Source organism: Vitis riparia, chromosome 9 (genome assembly GCF_004353265.1).
Source record: "Vitis riparia cultivar Riparia Gloire de Montpellier isolate 1030 chromosome 9, EGFV_Vit.rip_1.0, whole genome shotgun sequence".
Taxonomy (NCBI): domain Eukaryota; kingdom Viridiplantae; phylum Streptophyta; class Magnoliopsida; order Vitales; family Vitaceae; genus Vitis; species Vitis riparia.
Window position 1 is genome coordinate 12,095,825 of NC_048439.1, and position 10,249 is coordinate 12,106,073.

A 10,249-nucleotide genomic window follows, 5' to 3' on the forward strand; every position below is an offset into this window, starting at 1 on the left:
TGATGGCGCAACCAACCATTCTAGATACGAGCTAAGTGTTTTGTTGATATCCCCTCATGGCAACCATATTCCTAAATCTGTTCATTTAGCATTCTCTTATCGACTCCCTACCACAAAACAATCATTGAGTATGAGGCTTGTATCTTAGCATTAGAGACAACCCTTGAGCTTAGGATTAAACAGATGGAGGTGTTTGGTGACTCCAATTTGGTATTTAGACAAATTCAGGGCGAGTGGAAGACTAAAGGTATGAAGCTTAGGCCTTACCATGCATACTTGGAGCTACTGTTTAGGAAATTTGATGATTTGAGATATATACATCTACCTAGATCGTAGAACCAATTTGTTGATGCCTTACCTGCTCAAGCTTCCATGATTGATATTCCTATTGATGCCATTGTTCTTGCTTTACTGATTGAGTCGAGATCTATTCCTGTCTACTATTGCTTGATTGATAAGGCAAAGTTAGATGATGGCTTGCCTTGGTATCATGACATATACCAGTTTCTGATATTTGACACATATCTTGAGGTTACCACAACTAAAGATAAGAGAGCATCGAGAAAGCTAACCACCCAGTTTGTGATTAGTGGGAAGACATTGTATAAACGATCAGCTAATGGGATGTTACCATTGTGCTTGGATTGCACCTCTACCGATCGAGTGTTGAGAAAGGCTCATGCAGGAGTCTGTGGACCACATATGGAAAGGCATATGTTAGCTCGTAAGATCATGAGGAGTTGCTATTTTTGGTTGACCATGGACACAAACTATTTCCAGTTTGTTTAGAGATGTCTAGAGTGCCAAATGCATGGGGACCTCGTTCATGTGCCACATTTAGAGTTACATGCACTAACTTCACCATGACCATTCTCAGTATAAGGTATAGACATCATTGGGAAGATTTCGCCAAAGTCTTTTAGTAGTCATGAGTTCATCTTGGCTGTGATTGATTACTTCACCAAGTGGGTGGAGGCTGCCTCATATGTGAGATTGACATCATCTGGGATCACTAGTTTCATTAGATCACACGTTATCTGTCATTATAGAGTCCCTCATGAGATGATTTTGGATAAAGTAGTGCATTTCAAGGCAGATGTTGACACCTTATTATAAAGATATGGTATCCAACATCATAAGTCGTCCGCATATAGGTGATAGACTAATGGAGCAGTAGAGGCTACAAATAAGAATATTAAGAGAATCTTATGAAGTATGGTTGAGACTTCTCAGGATTGGTCAGAGAAGCTCCCTTTTGCATTATGGGCTTATCGGACTTCTTTTCGCACTTCTACAGGAGCCACACCTATTCCTTTGTGTATGGTATGGAAGCAGTGCTACTAGTTGAGATAGATATGGGTTCACTGAGGGTAGCATTGGAGCAGTAAATTTCAGAGGCAGATTGGGCTCATGCTCGATTAGATCAGCTCAATCTCTTAGATGAGAGGAGATTGAGGGTAGCAAACCATGTTCATGCCTATCAGAGGAAGATGGCTCAGGTTTTCAAGAAGAGGGTCAAGCCTAGACCATTACAAAGAGGAGACTTAGTCTTGAGGGTCATCAAAGGATTGATTAGAGATCCTAGAGGGAAGTTCAAACCTAGTTGGAGTGAACCTTATTTCATTAGGGAGTTGACCCTAGTGGTCATTGCATGGTTGATGGATCTAGATGGAAACCAATTCTCAGAGTCAACCAACGTAGATTATCTTAAGAAGTACTATGTTTGAGACTATGGTCGTAGAATGGGTAGCCATCATTTCTGTTAGCCACATACCTTATTATCCCCCTTTTGACATACAGACTATTGCTAGCCCATTGAGCCTCACATGTGCATCATAGCCTTTTTTTCTTATTTCCTTGCTTACACTTCTACACTAGGATAAGGGTCCTTTAGTGTATGCATGCTTTGTTTAGGAGTTTCATGAGTCTTGAGCCTATGGGTGCATTCTTCTCATTATTTTTCTATCATCGTGTTACCACATTTCATCATATATCATTGGTTGTGTTCTTCACCTCTTTTTTTTCTTTATTATATTTGCTACTTGTTCTGCTTCATCTTTTCTCCACCTTGAGTGGTGATCCTCTTTATTTCATTGCATGGAGGATAGTCACATCATTTCCATTATTTATCCCATGAGCCTTGTTTGAGAAGGTCATCTCATTAGAGAGAGTTTATAATACTTAGCGTTTAAAGAGCATGTCCATCCATTATTGATCTTATCTCTTTGGGGCTCATTTGTTTATGTACAGGGTATATGCATTTTTATATATGTAAATAAATAAATAAATAAAATAAGCACATGTGTGTATGTGCATAGTATTTTCCATCATTGAGCATGTATATTGATATTCGAGGGTCACTTTATTGAGTATGTTTGTTTGTGAGAGTTTGTATGTGAGCTTTCCAATACCCTCCATTCATTATATTCACTTTATTTGTTTTTAAAATGAGAGACGGACAATCTTCTCCTAGGTCATTGTCTCTTCAATCATTACATTCATTGATGATGTGACTTCACTCCATATTTTGATTTGAGTTGATTATCATTCTTCTTTATATGTTCATTGTTTCGCCATCATACTCACTATTGCTTTCAATTCATTCCCTTCATTCACCCCTTGTTCTTTTCCTTACAGCAACCTATTCCTAGTTTGTTATTTTCTTTGCATCATTCTTACACATCTCATTATCAGTTTGATTTTCTTCATTGCCTCATTATTACTATTATATTCACATAGGGCACTCTTAGGTCAATGAATCACATGATTTTCTATACATGTTGCATTTTGTACATGAGAGCATGGGTTTTGATCATTGGGTATTTAGGCCTAGTTTCCTTTCATTTCTATTATCCTATCACCCTAGCCTACGTTTTGTCCCGTGTCTTAAGACAACCTTGAGGCCATGGGATCAAATGTCATCTTTGACAACCCTTACTCGAATAGGTATTTGAGATTTGGTTGATATTTAGATCTCCATACTAGGGCATATTCCGTTTTGGTTGAGATTTGTTGATCTCTATTAATTCGCATGATCATTCCCATTTATGAGATACATGTGGAGCTGATGATTTGTTTTTGTTTTATGATGATTCCCCAATGAAGCTTTTCTTGAGTCATTCGATCAGGTTCATAATTTATGATATTGTCGTGATTCTTTAATGAAGTTATCTTAGGCACATAGACTCCCATATCATCATTTTAGTGGAGTACATGTCAGATCTCCTATACATCCCCATTGAGGTATTTTGAGTCAAGGATAGACAGGCTCATGGTCACCATTTCTGGTGGGATATTTTTGAATTGATGACAGACTCACACACATTCATCACCCCTAGTGGAGTGTCTTTGAGTTGATGACAGACTCCTTATTTATTCAATAGTAGATCATTCTTGAGTTGATGACAGACTCACATACTTTCATCACTCCCAATGGAGCATTTGGGTTGTTGACAAATTCTCTCATTAGTTACCTTAGTGGATCATTGTTGAGTCACCAGGGCAAACCCATATGCCTATGCTTTCTGAGTTCTAGATAGTTTGACTTTTCAATACAGAGGTGATCGGCTTAAGCCATTTGGTTACCTGAATGGCTGAATGCATCAGTTACTATACTGGAACATATTCTCTTTTTTATTTTTTTATTTTTTTGTGTAGATGATTGATTTCTCACTTAGCTTTTACAATCTTCTTTATTTGATTGAGTGATATTTATTCGCATGGAGCACTTTTAAGCCAATGACAGATAGGCTCCCACATGTTGATCCTCAATGAGATAGTATAGTTTGATCATCTCAGTCATCATTGGGTTCCTCTTTCGTCACCAAGGCAAACTAGTATGTCTATGCTTTCTGAGTTGTTGATAGTTTGAATTTTCAATATAGAGGTGATCGACTTGAGCCATTTGGTTACTTGCATGGTGGGATGCATCAGTTGCTATACTGGGGCATATTCCCCATTTTCTATTGTCGAGCTGATTAATTTCTCACATAGCTTCTATGCCCTTCCTTGTAAATACTATAACAAGAATGATTACTTAAAAATGGCATATCAAAGTAAAACTTTTTATTAAACCTAATTTCTCAAAAGAATGATTGCGCCTTCATAAGGCATGATTTACCATTGATAATTGATGAATATTTATATACAAATAACATTAAGGGATGAACTTAAACTTTTACTCTAATTCAAACACCATCTCTAACTCTAATTCAAATTAATAATATATTTTACTTAAGCTAAACTAATAATGTAAATATTAATGTTTTAATAAAGACAAACATTAACTTTCACTACCATAGTCATCCTATCTCAGATTTTTCTTGGCCAAAATTGCTATGTATTTTAGGCTTTAGTAACATTATAATAGAGATTAACAATCAAGAAATAAGTGTTGTTGCTAAGGATCAACATTGTTTAGTTGTTTATAATCAAAATAATTAACTATTTGCTATAGGTTAATTTAGGTATAATTTTTAGATTTGGTTGCATTATTTTAATTTTTGTTGATATGTCATGAGTGATGATGAACCCTTATGCTAATCTTGTACCTTCATAATTCAATCAACATCAGTCAATTTTCTCAAAGAATTTAATAGAAAATATTTGTCAAAAATATTGTGACGATCTTGAACAATGTTGGTTAAGATATAAGGGATGGCTAGATGATAATCCACCACATAATATAGAACTTTGGGATATTTTGCATATTTTCATAAGGGTTGGGTTTAACTCCCTCAATCTCATCAATTTCTTTTGGTCAATTTCATGATAAAATACCAAAGGAGTGTTACAAGTTTTGAAAGCTTTTGCAGGAGGAAAGAATAACGCCTTCTTCGATTGTATGTCAATAACAATTCTTAATTGCGACAATGGGGGTATGCATGTAAATTCAGAAAACCATAGAAGGCCAGCCCACAGTCTATTAATAATAGTAATGGTAGAGCAAAGCCATGTAGAAACCCACTGGCAAGGGCAACGACTATTCCCAAATTCAAAATTTTGAATTAAAGAGAATTTTATTGTTTGGACAGAATCCAAAATCAACGGTTCTTTCTATAAGAGACTTTGTTTGCATTATCTTCGATAGCTTCTAGGCTTTAGATTTGTATAGTGATGGCTTTTTTGAGTAATAGGTTTTGTGACTATTTTCTGATTTAACATTTGTCCATTATGTCTTTCAGAAGGCTGAGTTTTATTTGTCAAAAGTGGAACAACAACCATGCATCTCAACAATGATGGCACTTTTACCTCTCATCAAAGCATTTGATCACAGATCAAATTTCAAAGCATGGAAATAAGGGTGTGAAAGTTTTAGTTGTTGCCTCGTTAAGTGAGATCGTAAGGATTATAGCACCAGATGCTCCTTACAATGACAATCAAATGAAGACACTTATTATTGAACTACTAAATATGCCAAATCAAACAATTTTCTTTTGTTTCCGATGTTAAAAGTTATTAATATATTTAGTTATTATATATTTATTTATTTAGTTACTATATTAAAAATATTTTCTTTCTTATTAGAAGTAAGGGTAAATTAGTTTTTATTTCCTTTTATTAGGTCGATTTCAATTCTAATGGTGTTTTACTCATTTTAAAGAGAATTTGTAATTAGAAAATCCTAAATTTTCTTTTCTTTTTTTTTTCTTTGAATATGTTTTTTGGATTTCAACATGGTATCAGAACAAAATTGAACTTTAATGAGACTTTTCATTTTTGATCTCATGAAGATAGTTTAATCTCATACAATACTTTCATGGATCTGTTTGATCGTGGAATTCTTTTTTGTCGTATTTGATCATAGGATATCGTAGTGGATGATCACATCATTCTTTCTTGTTTGATCTTGGTATTTGATTTTGTATTCGTTTTTTTTTTTTTTTTTGGTATATGTTTTCTTCTGTTTGGTGGTTATTTGTTATTTATTCATCATAGCTGGTGAATGAGATGATTCCCTTCAATCTATTAGTGTGAGATTAGATTTAAAAAAAATTATTGGTGTTGACATTATGTGATGAAATTTTTTTGAAAGGGTAAAACGATGTGGGTTTATATTATTGACACTCTATGCAAATCTATGAAGGATGAAAAATATGTAGAATAATTAGATGTTTAAGAAGTAAGTAATTTGAAAAATGTTACTTAGATCAACAACTCCATTGATAATTCAATAGGCATACAGTTGGAGAAGTATGAAGCTGCCATTGAGGATTTCTCTTTGGGAGGTTAGAAGACATACATGAAAAGGCTTTGAAGGGAGGATTGTTTAACATGAAGACATACAAGGAATTGTGAATTATGAGAAGAACACGCAATGAAATGGTCTTCCTATAATGCACCATTTTTTTTTTTTCTTTTTTCTCTTTTTTATGGGAAGAATATGGAGCACCACACATGGAAGATCAAGGGCGACATAAAAAGGATATGGGTAGCAACATGCACAGGCGGTAGCACAGACACACTATTAAGGCTTCATTCTCCCAGCAAGCACAAACTGACTTTTGGTGGAGGGCACGCACCATTGTAGAGGCTAGAAACACATCAGGCTGCACCTTTATGGAACAACACATTCCATGGTGGATATCATCCTACAACACACACAACTGGAAAAATGGTGCAACACACGATAGGTTGAAGGGAGATTACGAGGTTCTCGCTAGGCAGTCGCACCATTGAAACAAGAGGGCATCACGCACCATAGTGGGGGAAAGAGGTGCAGCTGCACCATTGAAAAAGGAAACCATGCACCAATAGTAGATGAACCATACACCACAATTGATAGGAGGGCATCACAGCTAAAGAACAATCAGAAAGGATTCATGAGGCTGCCATTTAGTCCAAGATCACGCGATTAAAGGTAAGTTTTTTTTTTTTGTGTACTTTGTTTCGATTTTTTCTTGTTTTATAAACACATAATTCCATTTGTTTGTACATTGCTTTTTTTTTTTTAATTATTAGTTCTTAGTTCTTGATTATGTTTTAGGGCTTTTAATCATTAGTTTGATTGATCATGTGTTATTTAGTATATGTTTTGAAGTCATATATTAGTTTTGATTGATCATATCTTAATATATGTTTTTTAGGATTTTTAATCATTAGTGGACTGATCATGTGTTATTTGTATATGCTTTGAAAGTCATGAATAATAGTTTCGATTGATCATATCTTAATTTATGTTTTTAGGATTTTTAATTGATAGTTTGATTGATCATGTGTTATCTAGTATATCTTTGAAAGTCATGAATATTAGTTTGATTAACCCCATCTTAATTTGCGTTTTAGGACTTTTAATTGTTAGTTTGATTGATTATATGTTAATTAGTTTTTGTTTTGAAGAATTGAACATCAACTTTGATCGATCTTATTTTAATTTATGCATTTTCGAAATTTTAGTTTTTAGTTTGATAAACTTGTTTTGAAGTTATGAATGTTAGCCTTGATTGATCTCATTTAATTCATATGTTTTCAGAAATTTTAGTTTTTAGTTTGATAAACCTTATGTCATTTACTTTTTTGTCTTGAAGTCATGAATATTAGTCTTGATTGATCTTATTTTAATTTATGTGCTTTAGAATTTTAGTTATAATTTTGATTGATCCTATGTAACTATGTTTGCATTTTAAAGTCATTAATATTAATCCTTGATTGCATTTATCTTAGTTACTTGTCCTAGAATTTTTAATTATTATTTTGATTGATCCTATGTAACTATGTTTGTGTTTTAAAATTATCAATATTAGTCCCTAATTGAATCTTAGTTTACTTGTTTTAAATTTTGGCTTTTAATTGGACAAAACCCATGTTATTTAGAGTATGTTTTAAAACCACTAATATTACTCCTTGGTTGATTTTATATTAGTTTGCTCGTTTTCAATTTTTAGTTATTATTTTATTTGACCCCATGTTATTTGTTTCAAAAGTGTTAATTTTTATTTCTAGATTCATCTTATCTAATTTATGAGTCTTCATAATTTAAGTTGATTTGTTCAGTTGATTCCATGTTATTATATTCTTGTTTTAAGGTTAACTTTAGTTTTTGAATTGATCCTATTTAGTCTATGAGTCTTTAGAATTTAAGTTGTTTAATTGATTCCATGTCATTATATTCATATTTTCAAGATTGTCAACTTTACTTTTTGATGGATTCTATTGAGTTTATGTGTTTTTATGAATTTTGGTTTATTAGTTTGATTGATCCCATGTTATTATATTCATATTTAAAATTGTAAACTTTAGTTCTTGATTGATTTTGTCTTTGTTTATGTGCTTTTAGAATTCTAGTTGATAGTTCTTGATTGATATCTTGTTAGTTTGCTTGATCTAGAAACCTTTAGTTTGTTGCTTTGGTGTTCTTTTGTTAAATTTATTTTTCAAGAGGCCATTGGAAAACAATGAAGATTGGCCTCTACTTCACTATTCTAGTTTGATTGGTTGCTAGACTTTTCACTTTGTAGGTTTTGCTTTCCTTTGGTTTGATTGGCTTTTGATTCTTATGTTTCATTATTTGCAAATTTAATTTCTCTTCTAAGAAAAAAAATCTTTTTCTCAAAATATTCGTATCAAAATTCATTTCAAAAATTCATTTTCTATTCTTAGGGTCAAAAATCTTTTTTTAAAGGTATGCAACCAAATTTCAATCGGTGTGCTTTCTTCTTTTTGTTTTCAATAAACTTTTGATTTTGAATAACACATAAACTCGAGCTTATGGTCCCAAACAAATAGGATGATTCTTGGTCTTGATGAGTTTATAAGTACTCATGTGAGGTGGGGATGCATAGGCTAGATTCATGCATATCAAATGGGGACTTAGTGAGACCCCTACATAAACTCAACTTTTAAACCTTTTGTTGCTAGCCTGTTCGGTTTACTATGCTTTTGTAATAAAAATTTGATTCATCTTACTTAGGATGCTATTAAATTTTTTCTTGTGATTGTGATATTTTTGACTCCTTGAGCATCTTTTTAAAATTTTTATTGAAGTTAAAAAGTAATTTTCAAATGGGAGATATGAATTAATTTTTTTCTAGGTTCGGTTTTCACCCAGTTCTAGACACTTAAAATGTTTGTGTTTTTGAATTATTTGGTGACTTCATAAAGTTTTTGTAAATATCTTTCCTTGTTTCTAAACTATGAGTGTTTAGCTAGGTTGGTAATTCCAGACAAAATTCTTATGTATCCCCTAACTCAGCTTTCCAATTCCTCTTCGAACCACTTGACTTTGAAGATTAAGACTTTGCTAAGAGGCCGAGGTATGTAGCCAAGTGTGTGGTGATTGAATGTGAATCAACCTTGTTTTTAATCTTTAAATGTGTTAGAAATATGGTAGAAATGGTTTTTGGTGCAAGGTTTTTATTCTCCTGTTTCTGGATCGATCCAGATTACAGGGGCAAATCAATCCAACCAAATCAAATCTCAACCATTAGATTAAGGGCTTCTTTTTACACTTTAAAAAGCAATATTCTCTCATTTTTGGACAGAGACTGCAAAAAATGTGGAGAGAGTTGCAACCACTCCATGTGTTCTTCATTTTCTCACCTCTTTTCCTAATTTGGGGTTTTGGATTGCTAAGAAAATCCACTTCTCTTAATGTTTTCCAAAATAGTTTTTAATGGATTTTCTTGAGCAATAAATGGGTTGATTCATCCTTCATTCATATCTCAATCTCTCATTCTATTTGAGTTTGTGCAAAAACCTATTTTCTTCTTGTATGGATTCAAGAAGAGGTCAAGATTAAGCTTGGTGCGGACTCCAAGTGTGCTCTGGAAGATGAAGGTAAGAAGCTGAAGTGAAGGTACTAGTGAAGTGGTCCGGGAAGGATTGATTAACTTGAGCTAGGTAAAACCTTGTACTCAATTTTTATTCTTCATAGTGGAGTTTTTCAATCGGTGGTAGGCCCATGGTTTTTTATCTCTTCTGAGGTTTTCACATTAAAACCCGGTGTTAATTGTCTCCTTCTCTCACTCTACACTTTGATTTAATTTATGTTTTGGATATCATTTATTACTTGGGCAAACATGTTGAATGGAAGAAATATGAGGTGATATAAGTGTGATGATCCATGGAATATCCTTAATAATTTTTCTACTCATTTTGGTTAATGATATCATAAAGTAAATTGATATGAGTTGAGGAGATATTTGTTCTTTTGATTTATTTTTGAGGATTGTTGAAGCATTTGCATGTGTATTGTATTTATAAATTGTTGGGAGAGTGTTGGTGCATACATTCTTGTTTGTGGATGTTATGC